Genomic DNA, 15,236 nt, shown 5'->3' on the forward strand with positions numbered 1-15,236 from the left:
AAAATAGCAAAACTCGTTGCTAAGGGCAACCCAAAACTACTGTAGAAAAATGTTGTATTTCCCGCTGCATTTCCCGCATTTACAGCCTTCAATGACACTACTGATTTAGAAAATTCATGTACCCAACTTAGGCTACTTGATGAGATTCACAATATAGTCAACTTTCGTTCGTTGCACTAGTAGAAGCATTAGCCGTAGAAGGCCAATGTCGCGACTGTTCGTGTGACCAACATCTAGTTTGCCACGCTCTGACAGCTTGAGTACCGGGTCTATAAGTGTCAAATCAACTTTTTCGACCAAAATAAAAAATTCTCTACAACATGGCACTAAACAAGCAGACAAAAACCTCAACAGTAAGTAATAATAAAATAATTCTTGTTTGTATTAACAGCGCCACTAGCGTTCTACTATTCCTATTGTTGCACTAAACCTGTAGCCCACCTAGTGAAAGACTTTAACTAATCGGGCTGAGTTTTTAGCTGTCAAAATATTGAATACAATAGAAATTCAGGGCTACCAACATTGATAAAACGAGCTCCATGTCAAAAAGTGGCGTTTGTCTTTGTTTTAAGTGGGCTATAGCCCACCTAACGGGAGCCCAATTAAAACGAAGCCCACCTAAAGATAGTGCAACAAACGAAATTCGACTGTATTGAACTACTGTATTAGAAGAGCCATATGATTTTCGCAAAAACTCAAGCCTACTACTATTATCATTCCCAACTCTGCCTGTTACAATTATATGTTACTTCATTGAAACTCGATTTACTAATGAAGACTGAGGTGTCAATCGTTGTGTTCAAGGTATCTAGAAGGGAGGTAGTCCAATGTGTCAGATTTCCCATTCCGCCATTTTGAAATGACAAGTGACAGTTGGCGAGTTTTGGTTGTTTGGATATCTGGTGCATGGCGTGACAACGTAGGTGTAGAATGTTTCATATACACACATATATGTGTGGTATACGCGGCAAAGTATCTGAATTTCGTTTACTAGGTAATGCAATAATAGTAGAATGACTATAAACTTACGAGTTACAGTTACAAGAACACAACCGTCACCGTCAGACGGGAACACCGTGGCACATCCTCTCTTTCATCGGTGGACCGTCGTTGGTGGACGGCTCTCACCGACAGAACTATTCAAAATTTCCACATCAACATGTACTACCACCAGGGTTGGGAAAAAAAATTCAAGCCTACTACTATTACCATTCCCAGCACTGACTACCACCTACTTTTCAAGTAATCTACTTTTCTTCGACTCAAACACCGGAATACCACATTAACGACGAAGATTTGATTCGTGACGAAACAGTTTATCAATGCTGGAGAAAATTTTCACTTCACTGTGTTTATGTTTGTTGGAGTAAACATTCCCTAACAACCCCATAGAAACGGTAGAGTGGAAAACAGTGTACACAAACCCACCAGCTAGCCAACACACCAGCTGTCACTTCCACATTCCCCGCAGCCAACCACACCGCGCAACCACTGACTGCTTAGATCGGTAAACCTGTCACTATAGAAACCTTGGTTGTGTTTATATAGTAGAGCAAAGGTTGCTGATCGAAAATTGTGAGTTTTTAGATTGCTGGTTTCCATGGTGTTGTAGTAACAACTGGAACCCAACATTTCCCCTCTTAAGGTTTCATCATCCAATATGGCTTGAACGGGGCTGGAAGTTGTATAATGTGACGTCCTTTCTCCAGAATAGGTGTAGCCGGTTGGGCTGGTGCTTCCGTTGCAATCGGAGCTAGTTCGTCCTCTGCATGCGGAGCTACGTCCTCGGCTGGTTCGCATATGGACCCGTCGTTGCTTCCGGCTTCATCCTCCGAGACATCTTCCGTCAAGTAGGATATATCCGGACTGGTTGTCAGTGGTTCCTCAAACTGCTGCGCCGCTGAATGTTGGCCGGTTGGCAGAATCTCTTCTAGAATTGGGAGTCCGGAACCATCGAAGAATATCGATAGTGGAGTAGGCTGACTTGCTTGACTGCTTTCTGAAACACCTGTCTTGAGCTAGTTGGCTTGACATGTGACCGTATCAAGCGATGTATTGCTGTGTGCATTTGAAATGCAAATATCAAATGCGGCAAACACCAAACGCGGTAAGATTTTCCACAAGTAACCAGATGTCAAAGATAGTTTTTCATTGCTGGGTTGGCGGTGATATGAGTAATCGTGGCTAGGTGTCCTTTGATTGTTTTGTGTTACCGCATTTGGAGCTGATTTAGTTGAGATTTGCACCTCAAATGCAAACAGCAATATATCTTCAAGGAACACATTGTAGTTTACGGATTCGATCTTCTCGATGACGGTTGCTGGTTCCCACTGCCAGGAGTTTTCTCGATAAACCTTGGCGTACACTGTATCTCCGTGCTGGAAACCTCTCGTGACTGCGCCGTGCTTCCGGTTGAATACTTCGTTTCGCTTCGTCCTGTCTCTGGATATGTTTTCTTCTTCGCTTCTACTTGGCCTAAGCAATGATGAAACCTTACGTAGCCGTCTGTTGAACATCATTCCTCTCTTCATAGCTCACATAATCACTCAGAGTAAACGAAAACATAGTCTTTGAATATCAGCGGTTTACGCACCTGTCGTTGCGGGAGGTCACCGACTGCTGTTGACTCGGGTGTTGACGTTGAGGTTCCAGTGATCATAGTGCTGCTATTGCGATGATCACTGCTCTCTCGTGATCCGTCTCTGGGTTCTGCTTTTGTAGACACATTTGCCTTCGGCGTTCTGGTGACTGCTGGTAGATCTTGCTCATCAAAACTCAGGTAGGGTTTCGTTCTACTTCGTCGTAAGAGCTACACTGAAAATATAAATTGTTTTATATTACGAAATCGTTCGTTTGAACTACGAAATTATTCGTTGTTTTCTGCAACGAAACAGTTTCGTAAAATGTATGCAACCAGCTTCGTAATATGATTCAAGCTCGTAATCAAAACAAACAATGATTGTTATAATGTACAAAACATTTCGTAATCGAAATTCGTTTATTTCGTATTCAGAACGAACATTTATACGCGCTTCTTCTTACCTCCCTCGGCTGCGGACGTGTCATGTTGTATTTTACGAAATGTGTCTACGAAACCTTTCATTGCAGTGAACAACGAATGATTTCGTAGATTAAACGATCAGTTTTGTAATACTAAACAATTCGTGATACGAACAACACGATAACGCACATCTACGAATTGTATATCGTACATCTTACGATTATTTCATAAAGTAACTGAATCGCGAAATTCTATCAAGTACAAATAATTCGTACAATGAATGAAAATAGCGTTATATGTACGAAATCTTGTTTTACGAAATGGATTTTGGATAAAATACGAAGAGATGTTTTCAGTGTACTATTCGTCGTATCAAACTTAAAATGTTCCACTACGGCGGATATTCCAACTTACCTGCAACATAGATTCATTTTCCAAATGTAATTTTGTGAAAGCTTTTATGATTCGTCCACCTGTACACCAAAACTGCAATGCAACTACTGTATTTCGATAAATAACTTCAGTTCAATTATCCACTTTACACTTTTTCACCGAAATCGCATGGACGAACACGATTTGAGAGAAATGTTTAGCGATCGACATCAGTCACACCATTTTCCAACACAAGTTTCTTCCTGCCCCCCTGTGTGACTTACATCGCCGGGCACTTCGTACTTCTTCACTGAAGGATTTAATTCCAATCGCACGCCGTAAAACTTCCATAAATCCCCAAATTTTACGAAATTTCGTCAATTTCGTATAATTGAGAATGTAAACAAAGTTCAATCCGTCGTACTGAGAAAAAAAAGTTTGTGCGCATCAATGTGCGCGCGACGCTCGACGTAAAAATACGGTTCCTTTGATTGTGTTGTTTTCGCTGTACTGTGAGCAAATGCCAGAATTGTACGGTCAAAAGGAATTGTGTTCATATGTTTGGGCTGAATTTTGAAGAGAACCATTAACTTTAAGGTGAAACAGTTTGGAATCAATTTCTTAGATTGCACTGAAACTTCAAAGGCACAAATCTCGCGAAGAAAGCATTCAACAACAATGAACTTTTTATTTTGGCTTTGTGCACTAGCAGAAAGCTTAAAATAAGAAGATCAGAAACGTTTGCCAACTAATTCGCCAGTTTAGTGCCTTTGAAAACGTGAGAAGGGGCACAAGTCGGCCATTGTGACGGCCATCTTTAGATTCCGAGATGTTTCACCTTAAAGGAAATTAGTATATTCCATCATGCTGAAGGAATGAAGGGAGATGCCCGTAGATCTATATTTTCTAGTAAAACATTTTATTATAGCGTTGATGTATTGTGTTTTAACCACTTAATACATCACAGTGAGCCATAAGTTGTGAGACGAATCTGGGACCTGATTGGAAGTTCCGCGTTCAAGTCTACCTCGAAGCCTCGAAGGTGTGGGATGCAGCCAAGTTCAAGGACATGGACTGTAAGGCGAAGTCCCTGCTGGTGAGCCTTATCTCCGACGAGTATCTGGGATGTATCCGGGAAAAGTCTACAACCAAGGAAATATGGAAGGTTCTCGAAGATACGTTGGCCAAGAAGTCGGCAGGTAAGCAAACGGTTATACGGAAGCAAATCGCTCGTCTGCAGCTGAAGGAAGGGACATCGTTGCGTGCCCACCTGCTGAAGTTTGAGGACCTCGTTCGGCAGCTCCGGGTGGCCGGTTCAAAACTAGACGAAAGCGACGTCTGTGCGTCCCTCAGTTTGACCCTCCCGGAGTCCTACAATCCCCTGATGACAGCCCTTGAAAATTTGCCGGAGGACGAGTTGACATACGAGTTGATGAAAACCCGGTTGCTAAGCGACGAGTCGAAGCGTTTGGACCGGATACATAGCAACGACGAAAAACCAACTGCATTCGCCGGTGACCAACGGAAGAAGCAAGGAAGCGAGAAGTTCAACGGGAAGTGCCATGCCTGCGGCAAACGGGGTCACATGAAGAAGGATTGCCGGAAGAAGACGAACGCCAACGTTGCCAGTGAGCCAAGATCGGTTGTCTATATGGCAGGCGGCCGTGCGGACGGCGGTAAAAGCAAGGAGAGATGCGGTGAGAAGATCGAATTCCTGCTGAACTCGGGGGCCAGCGACCATATGGTGAATACGAAGCAGCATTTTTCGACCATGAAAGTCCTCGATAAACCTGTACACATTGATGTAGCGAAGAATGGAGAATCCCTCGTGGCCAAGGAATCAGGTGTTGTCAGCGAAATAAGCAACCGTGGCGTTCTGATGCATGCGAAGGATGTTCTCTTTGTTCCCTCAATAGAAATATTAGATTTAGAACGCTAGAGACGCTGTGTGTCCCATACTGTGGCTGTGATGATGATGAATCAACCACAGTAGCCTTGATTTTTATTGGCGCGATCCAACGGTACGCAAAGTGTCGAATTGATTGTTTTGTTTTTAACTTATGTGTTGGCGCGGGAAGAGAGGTAAAATGACCTCTGTCCCCGGAACAACAACGGATGGAAAACTCACATGAAAAGAAGTCTTTTGAGTCGCAGTTCGACGTACTCCATTGGCCGCAATTTGAATTACATGAAAGCTTTCGTGTGTCCCACGAACGCAAGCGATACGCACCATACCTTGTGAGGGCTAAATCTACGAGCGACCTAGAATAATGAAGAAGCATTTTAATATTTCAGTCGTATGTTTGACTGATCATCCATCTAAAACAATAATCACCTGTGCAACAGCACACCTAATCGAGAGTATCTTCTGTAGGTAGAATATAATGTTCAGGACGCACGAAAAACTATTTGTTTCAACAAGCCACGAAAGGCGCGCGAAGGCAAGAAAACCGGACGGGGTTAATGTTTTGGTTCTGAAAGCAGGTTGCTATGGTGAAATTGAAAAAAAGTGACACTTTGAGTACCACATCCAAAAATTACATACTAGATGTTGGTCACAGCATTAGCAGCGACAATAGCGGTCTAATCTTTATGTCTATTGTTCCCTCTCTCAGGGATAACCTCATGTCCGTGAAAAAGCTGACGAAGGCCGGCGTGGAAGTCATTTTCAACGAAAAATACGTAACGCTGAAGAAGGATGGTGAGACGATTGCGACGGCACATATGCGGGGCAACCTCTACGTTATGGAAATCGCAGTGCAACGGGCCAATGCAAGCTTGGCTGAAGCGGATAGTGCTACCCTCTGGCATCGTCGTCTCGGTCACATCAGTGAAAGTGGAATGGCCACTCTGGTGCGTGAGAACCTGGCCCTTGGTGTGCGTTTCAAGCCGGAGAAGATCAAGTTCTGCGACGTGTGTGTCCTGGGAAAACACAACCGGGACCCGTTCGATAGCAAGAGACCGGGCGACCAGACCGTTGGAGCGTATCCATTCGGACGTGTGTGGGCCGATTGAGCCTGCATCCTGGGAAGGTCATCGCTATCTGGTCTCGTTCATCGATGACTACTCGCATTTCGCTGTGGTGTACCTGATCAGGAAGAAATCAGAAGTTTTTGAAAAATTCAAGGAATTTGAAGCGATGGCGACTGCGGCTTGTGGCACGAAGATTTCAAAACTGACCGTGGACCAGGGACGTGAGTACTTCTCAACCAGCCAGAAGAACTACTACAAAGCGAAGGGGATTCAGGTCGAGTCAACTGTAGCCTACTCTCCGCAACAAAATGGAGTGGCGGAGAGATTCAACCAAAGACAAATTAAAGACCTTCATGTCCCTTGCAGTTGCCCTAAATTTTATGGCTCATAAGGTAATCTAGAATGCCGTGAAAAGTGTACTGCGATCTGTCAAACTTGGGTACCTTTTGCACTACCGAGGGACCGAATGCAGTACTAGAAGTGGTACCCAATCTGAGCCCGAGTGCGACGGACCTGATTCAACAGGACCCTTATCGAGAAGGTACGTACCATGCAAATTGAATCTCATGCTCCAAAATCGTGCTGGTGTGAAGCGGTTCCAAGAAACGTTACGCCTGCTGAACTATGGTACGGTTGGAAGCCAAGTCTGGAGAAGGCGCGCGTTTCTGGTTGTCAAGCCTATGCCTGGATACCGAGTCAACGGAGGAAGAAGGTCGACGCGAAGAGTCGACAGCTGATCATGGTTGGTTACGCGCCCAATGGCTACCGGCTGTGGGACAAGGACGAAAGGAGAATCGTGATTGCTCGTGACGTCAAGTTCAATGAAAACTACTTTCCGTGGGCCAACAATGCAAGAGATCGCGCGGAAGAGAGACTGGTGGTACCCTTGATCTACGAGCAAGAGGGGGAAGAACATGCCAAGGAAGCCATTGATGAGGACGCCATCCAGCCTGATGATGCGGCGGTCGGTCCGTTCGACCCGTCCGACCACGAAGGCGAACTTCTAACCGAGGGTGATACCGATGACGAAGCTGCGACGGAACTAGCCAACCCTGCGCTCCCTTCGCAATCAGATCTGGACCTGTCCTCCGGCCCTAGAGGCGAGCAGTGCGAGAGGCGCAGCGAAAGGGAGCGCCATTTTCCGGGTAAGTTCCTTGATTATCTTACTGGATTTAGAGCTAGTGCTGTTGGTCCTCCCTCCCCTTCAGACGTGCCCGAAACATACGAAGAAATCCGTACCCGTGATGATCGTGCCCTCTGGAACCAGGCGGTGCAGGACGAGCTCCGTTCAATGAAGGCCAACGATGTCTGGAAGATGGTGGCGTGCCCCGCCGGCGTGAAGCTACTCATAACGAAATGAGTATTCCGACTCAAGGAGGACGAGGCTGGACGATCGGTTCGGCATAAGGCGCGACTGGTGGTCAAGGGTTTCCTTCAACGTCCTGGAATCGATTTCGAGGACACGTTCGCACCAGTGGCTAAGCTGTCTACCGTGCGAGTGGTGCTAGCCGTTGCGGTTCATCATGGTTTCAAGGTGCACCAGATGGACGTCAAGACAGCGTTCCTCCACGGTATGCTGAAGGAAGATTTGTTCATGGAAGTACCCCAAGACGTGAAGGCGAAGCCCGGCAGCGTGTGCAAGCTGCAGAGGTTGTTGTACGGGTTGAAGCAAGCACCACGTTGCTGGAACGAAAGGTTCAACTCAGCGCTTCTGAAGCTGGGATTCAGCAGATCCCACCGTGACTACTGTCTCTACGTGTGCAACACTGAAGGCGATGAAGTTTTCTTAGTGCTGTACGTCGACGACCTCCTGATAGCCGGACGGAACATTCGAACAATAGGGCGATGTTCAAAACTGAAAAGGCAACCCAAGAAACATTTTTTTCTTTAAGAAAAGTTGCTCAGAGCTGTTTTATTACACTATTGTTTGCTTAATAAATGAATTAGTTGAAATAAAACTATTATTAAGGACATATAGGAAGGAATCCCTGTCATGGCAGTGAAAATGGCTTCCTCACATATACAAACACATTTCTGGAAATCCACATTATTTCTCAAAATATTTCACTTACCTACACTAAGTTCACTCTCAAATTGCTAACGAGACATCAGAACACTATTACCTTACGATTTCCGTAGTTTTAACACCAGTAGCTGGTGGAAATTTCATGAACCGTGCTAATTTTCAACACGGACTTCTAACTTTGCCACAATTGTTTACACTTATCCGCCTGCACACTTTTCGCCTAATTTTACAACTTTCGCTAAACGTAGAATCTCCAACACAGTTTACTTTCACTACTTGTTAATTAAAGAACAATTACTGGTTGATTTCGGATGAAACAAACTTAAAATTTCACCAAACCGTGCTAAAAACAATCACTTGATTACAGCATTTTGCTTTTTTTATTTTTCTAATTTTACGCCGGCTGCTCGCTTGCAGGGCTGTCAGATACGTTGATGGTTACGTTCGACATCAAGCAATCTTATTTAGTCGAAGGGGAAAAGACTCAAATTGTAGTAGAGATTACTGGCAACAACGTCTTATCAATTATAATTTCACTATTACTAACAAATAGGAGATTATTTTTAGTGTACCACTACTTTTATACAGTTATTAGTGGATTCAAAGGAGTTTCACCTTAAAGCCTTATTCGCCCAGAAATGGAGAATCTATTCAACACCAACCATTTTAATAACGTTATATAATACATGTTTATTCAATGATCTTACCTTGGCAGTTCGACGATAGTGACATTATATGTGGCAACTACAACGTTTATTAAGCATTTTAACCACCAGGTTACCATAGAACATACAGAAATTATTACTTATGATTACGAGTATAGAAAATAGTACGCTTTGTTCAGCATTAGCTCAACGGAAAAAACATGCTGAACGCAGTCTGTTTTGGTGCTTTTTTCGACTAAAATGGATATCATATTTATTTATAGAATTGATTGTATAAACTCACCAAAAGAGGTTTCTTTAATGTTTCTTCAACATTTTTTTATGCTAGAAATACCAAAAATATTTATATTTATTTGTGCAATTTATTACACACTCAAACTTTATTAGTAGGTACATAGCTAGAATTTGACACAATGGTATTAAATTTCAATTAATTAAACATTATTGTGATGCCGGGCCTCGAACGCAGGACCTTCCGATTAACAGGTGCATGCATCTCCACTGCTCCAACCAAGGTTACATACATCAGCAGGTTTAAAGCAGTACTTGAAGATACAATAAGATAATCGAACATTTCATTAAAAAAATGTGTTGTTTAAACATCGTCTAAGTATTTTGTATGCCTTCGGTGTATACACACCATTGTTGAACATTGTTTGTGAAAAGGTCTCAAACGCAACTTATCAAAGCTATCAGCTTCATTACAGTTTTATAATAGACGAATAATCGCTCTATAAAACATGCGGTTGAATTAAAACTGTACATAGGCTTTTATTCTGGATGACGGTGATCATAGGTAATAATGACTTCTACAACTTTTCTTCAACAATTTAGTAATTATTCGTTATACAACCCTGTTTGACAAACGCTGAATAAGCATTTCTGGATGTTTGATGGATAATTGGTGGTTTTAATGTTGAATACGCATTGTAGAATCTGCTGTAATGTTACTACTGTTGAATAGCCTAGTTAAGTTCATTGAATAAACATGTACCAAATTACGTTAATAAAACGGGTGTTATTGAATAGATTCTTCATTTATGGGCGAATAACGCCTGAATAATAGTTTCATTTTCATTTTACCTAAGACAATTAATAAACAACTGAGAGCTTAATAAAACAGCTATGAGAAACTGTTCTTAAACACCAGTTTTTTGGAAAGTTAGTTAATACTTGTATATTGAAGAGCTTTCTGATTACGAGCAATAGTGGTTGATACATTGAGTCGAATGCATTTAAAAGCAAATTTATATTTATCTTCACAGTACTGAGCCATGTAAGTATTGCAGAAAAAGTGACAAAACAAGTGTTGGTAAATATTGGAAAAGCTTGTCAATCAGCTTTTTGTCACATATGGAACAACAGTTCTGAATGGATAGAAACAGCTCATCTTCAAGTATTATACAGCAGCTATTAAACAACCACATTAAACTATCAATCAACATTATTTCAACCTTGGTTTAACTAGCTTTTGAAATAACATGAAAATGAGGAACTAAAGTGCTTCTTAGAATGTATGCAACATTTGATCATCACTTTATACAGCATATACTTTTGTTCAACAGTCACAGCTGTTATAAAGCACTAGTTAAGCAGACATGTTTATTAATTGCCCAAAATTGTTTCTTGGGAATAGATGTCTCTTTTCCAATGGTAGTAAAAACGAAATCCTGAAGCAATGAAAGCTCCACGGAAGATGAACTAAACACAAAAAGTTATGTATTCACATTACACTTGATTTCTAATCACTACTTTTTTGATTCAGTTTCCTAATTGCAAGCAATTTACGATTTTCATTATTTTCCATACGTTTTGACAGTTCTCCGACTACCATTCTTCCATGCGCTTGTGTTGAAAGTTTGAGAAATTTGAGAATCCGGCGTAGCGCGATCAGTGAGTGGAATATAAACATCAGTGTCGCCGCTCGGCGGCCGGTAAGAGAAACTGAATGTTCGAAAGGTTGTGGTCTGTAATTTTTGCCGCTGGCGCCAACTGTTAGCGTTTGAAAACAAAATAAACAGTCGTTACCCTATTGAGAAACTGAAGCGCCGTCTTTCCGATGAGTTCGAAATGACCGATTGCGGCGAAGCAAGGTTTTTCTTGGGGATGCGGCTCGGTTATAATCCGGAGCATGGTGACCTGAAGTTGACCCAAGAAACAGCTTCCACGAAGATCTTGGAGAAGTTCGGTATGACTGAATGTAACCCCGCCAAGAATCCGACGGAGAATGGATTGCAGCTGTATCGTGAAGGATGTCGCACTTCCTAGTCATACCGGGAGTTGCTGGGCAGCCTGATGTATCAAATGCTGTGTGTACGCCCGGATTTGTGCTACCCGGTCAGCTACTTGGGAAGGTTCCAGAAATCACCAACGGACAATCACTGGTAGGCGCTGAAGCGAGTTGTCAGATACCTCAAAGGGACGGCTACCCTGGGACTACACTACAAGAGAAACGAGGACAGCAGACCGCTCGTCGAATGCGGAAGATCGGAAGTCGGTAACAGGTTTCCTGTTCAAAGTCTACGGCTCGACGGTATCCTGGGCTAGTCGGAAGCAGCCAACGGTCTCCATATCGTCAAGCGAGGCCGAATACGTCGCACTGAGTGCAGCCGTATCGGAAGCTATCTGGTTGTCCAGAATTCTAGAAGACCTCAACTGCAAGAAGCTGACGAACCCTGTACCAATATACGAAGACAACCTTGGCTGCATAGGGCTGGCCAAGAATGCTGAATCGAAGCGCATCAAGCACGTGGATATCAAGCACCACTTTATCAAGGACCATGTGGCTGCCGGGACCATCAAGATCGAACCGATCAGCACCACCGAGCAGCAAGCAGACCTTTTCACGAAGGCGTTAGAAGTCGCCCGGTTCCAATCGCTCAGGAGCAAGATCGGGGTCATCGATTGAGAGGGGATGTTAGAAATCTAGCACTCGCTGACTGCTGGATTTACATCACAGCAACCACTTATAAACTGTAATGTATTTTTTTCATTCCAATCTTAACCGTCATCCAATAAAGACGTTTGTAATAAAGCTCCAGTTCTTCAAGCTGCGTTTTACTCAAGATTTCAAGACATTTTTTTTGCATTATTTCCAAAAAGACATCAAGATTTATCAAAATGTCATTGTACAATGCTAAAGCCGTTTTGAGAAAGAATTGTTTGGCATCGGTTTGTATCAGCATCATTCACTGCAATACTGGGAAAATTGCAGTTCTCACTGATCAATGCTTAATATAATGGATACTAGCACATCACCCTATCTGCCTTCGGTGTCTTCCTCTCGTGCTGATAGCGCCATGCCATCGGACTGCCGAATGTGAATACGATTCCGACGATAATTGCTGCCATTAACTGCTATGTTGCAATCACGGTCACTCAAAACATCGGCAACACGTCCTTTGGTCCAGCGTAGAGTTGCTTCAGGCCTCAGTTGAACATAAACATCCTGTCCCTTTACTAGCGCCGGCAGTCTTCGAGACTTGCGATTTTTCATCCGGTTGAGTTTTATTCCAGTTTCTCGACACCGACACAGTGCTGTAAATTTTCTGTTGTGGTCCTGGATGGCTTACTCCTCTACGAGCACCTCTATTCCTTTCAGCCCATGGAGTGCTTCCTGGAACTTAAGTTGAAAAATTTCTGGCGCATATGACAGACCAAAAGGTAGTGTCTTCCAGACGTATCTATCCTCTGGCGTCCAAAACGCTGTCAATCTGCTACTGTTTTCCGTCAGCTCCACATCAAAGACCATATGCCAGAACCCGTTTCTGACATCTAGTGTCGAAAATATCTTAGCGTCCTTTAGGTCCGGGAGTATCTCTTCGACATCCGTGCTTCTTCCAAGCTTTGCTAAAACAGTTTTAAGCGGCTTTCCTACGCAAAATCAAAGAAAAACTTTTCCACTTCTGACGCCATGATATGCTTTCTAGTTGAGATCTGTAACGCAAGTGCTGCCAGATTTGATTGCACTTTTAATCAGTACAAATCGAATTCATGTTGATAAATATCATATCAACTAGGAAGTAGACCCCATCTACTGGACCTGCGTAGTCGATATGGATCTTCGACGGGCCAGCAATCCAGAGTCGTTTTGGTAGGAGTCTAGCCTGCAGTCGAACAGAGCTTGCAGCGCTTAACAGAATCTTCAATTTTGCTATCGATGCCAGTACACAAAGCTTATTGCAATCGTCTTCATCCGGACCACTGCCGGATGGCATCGATGGAACTGTTGCAGAATCCTTCGTCGAAACTCGTCAGGAACGACGACTCTGTCGCCAAACACGATGCACCCGTCGACAATGCTGAGCGATTCTCGCCGTTAGAAGTTGAACTGCAGCGGGAAGATTCTTGGAGCAGCTGGGCCAACCGTCACCGATGTATTTTGCAACGGTTTGGAGTGTGGCGTTCGTTGATGTTGCCTTCCCCGAGGAGGAAAGAATAACTCGACAATAACTTATGCATACCATATTTTGGTATCATACCACAATTAGGTATTGTTCAGTTATTAATACCTTATTTTAGTATTATAATGGTATTTGAAAAAAGGTTAAAAATACTTCATTTTGGTATTCGTTAGCTATTGAGGACTGCTGGAGGTATTGAACAATTATTGAAAAATTTCACTTTTATATGAAAATCCATCAATTATTATTTAGGTATTACAATACCTCATCTAATTATCAGCTTGGTATTTGTAGAACATGCAGAAGGTATTATTTGAGGTATTTTACCTCTTATGCAGGGCTCATTCATACCTCATTCAGGTTGTAAGTATTGGGTATGGAATACCTCAATTTGGTATTCAGTAGTTATTTTCTTCTGCTCGGGTCCACAGCACTGTGAAAGAAACCGGTAGGGGTTCCTGGGGTAATATGCACCACTTAAGGAAAATGTCCCGAAATGAACACTAAACGACATGTATGTAGTGTTTTAATACACGAATCCAGTTGGTTTGGGTTCACCCTACATGGTGTTGAAGGCATTTCCATCATAATTACATTAGATTGTTGGATAATTGAACTTTTTTCAAACACTACTTTTGCGTGAATTAAGATTGATGCGGGGCACGATGCACCGCTTTTTGGGGCAGAACGCACCACAACATTGAGGCACGACGCACCTAAACAAAGGGGCATGATGCACCACAACAATGAGGCAAGATGCACTATCGTGTTTTGAACGTAATTTTATTTATCGTAAAAACACGAGTTTTGGATGCTTTTCGTCTACAAGATGATACAATTGTGCATAAATATGCTAATAAAGACTTCAAATGATCCAACTTTTATGATTGTAGTTTATTTTGGAATGGATCGTTCTGCCCCGACCAAAGGAGTGCATGTTGCCCCAACCGGGCGCTTAACAGAAAATGTTATGGAAAATAGAAATCGTTGTGTTTTTTCGCCAAATCATGTCATCAACAACTTACCCAGTGTCTAATTATCTGTTTCATGGTGAAAGGTTGTAAAAATCTCAATTCATCGCCTTCAAAACAACAAATGAAATGATCGGGAAAGTTACATCAGAATCGTGTTTTTCGAGTTTATTGTTCTATCTCCCTGTTAAGTTTGTCAAAATGCATCAAATTCTCAGGGTGTCACCAATTTGCAACGTTTCATCAATCCGCATAGCGTTTTTCTCTCAAAACTCGTTTATTTCAGAGAAATTGACAAGGTGCGTTTTGCCCCGGCAGTGCATATTACCCCAGGAGCCCCTACCTTCTCGGTTGCGTCGGAAAGGATGCTTAGCAGATCTTCCTCGAGGATGAGTGTTGCAGTGACGTATTCGTACGCAGTGTGTAGCGGAATGCCCTTCGTGGAACCGTCGTCTTGAACTGGGCGATAGATTGCTGGCATTCCGCAGTCCATCGCCATTTCACGTCCTTCTTCAGCAGCTGATCCATTGAATGACGCAGTTGGTGTATATTGCGCACGAACCGTAGAAATTAATCGCATCAAGGTACGATCGAATTTGCGAGACATTGGTTGGCGGTGTAACGATGTCCTTCACTTTTTCGGGGTGTGCACGGATGCGTTGTTGGTCCCTCGATACCGCAAATAACCGAGTTGTTTTTGAAAGAAGTGGAACTTCTCGGCTTTGACGTAGAAGCCATAGAAAAAGCTTTCCCTTTATCTTCTTGCAATGCCGACTTCGCCGTTACTTGCTTGCAGACGGAGTCGAGGGGAATCGACCGCAGCTT

This window comes from Aedes aegypti, chromosome 1, assembly GCF_002204515.2.
Source record: "Aedes aegypti strain LVP_AGWG chromosome 1, AaegL5.0 Primary Assembly, whole genome shotgun sequence".
Lineage (NCBI taxonomy): Eukaryota > Metazoa > Arthropoda > Insecta > Diptera > Culicidae > Aedes > Aedes aegypti.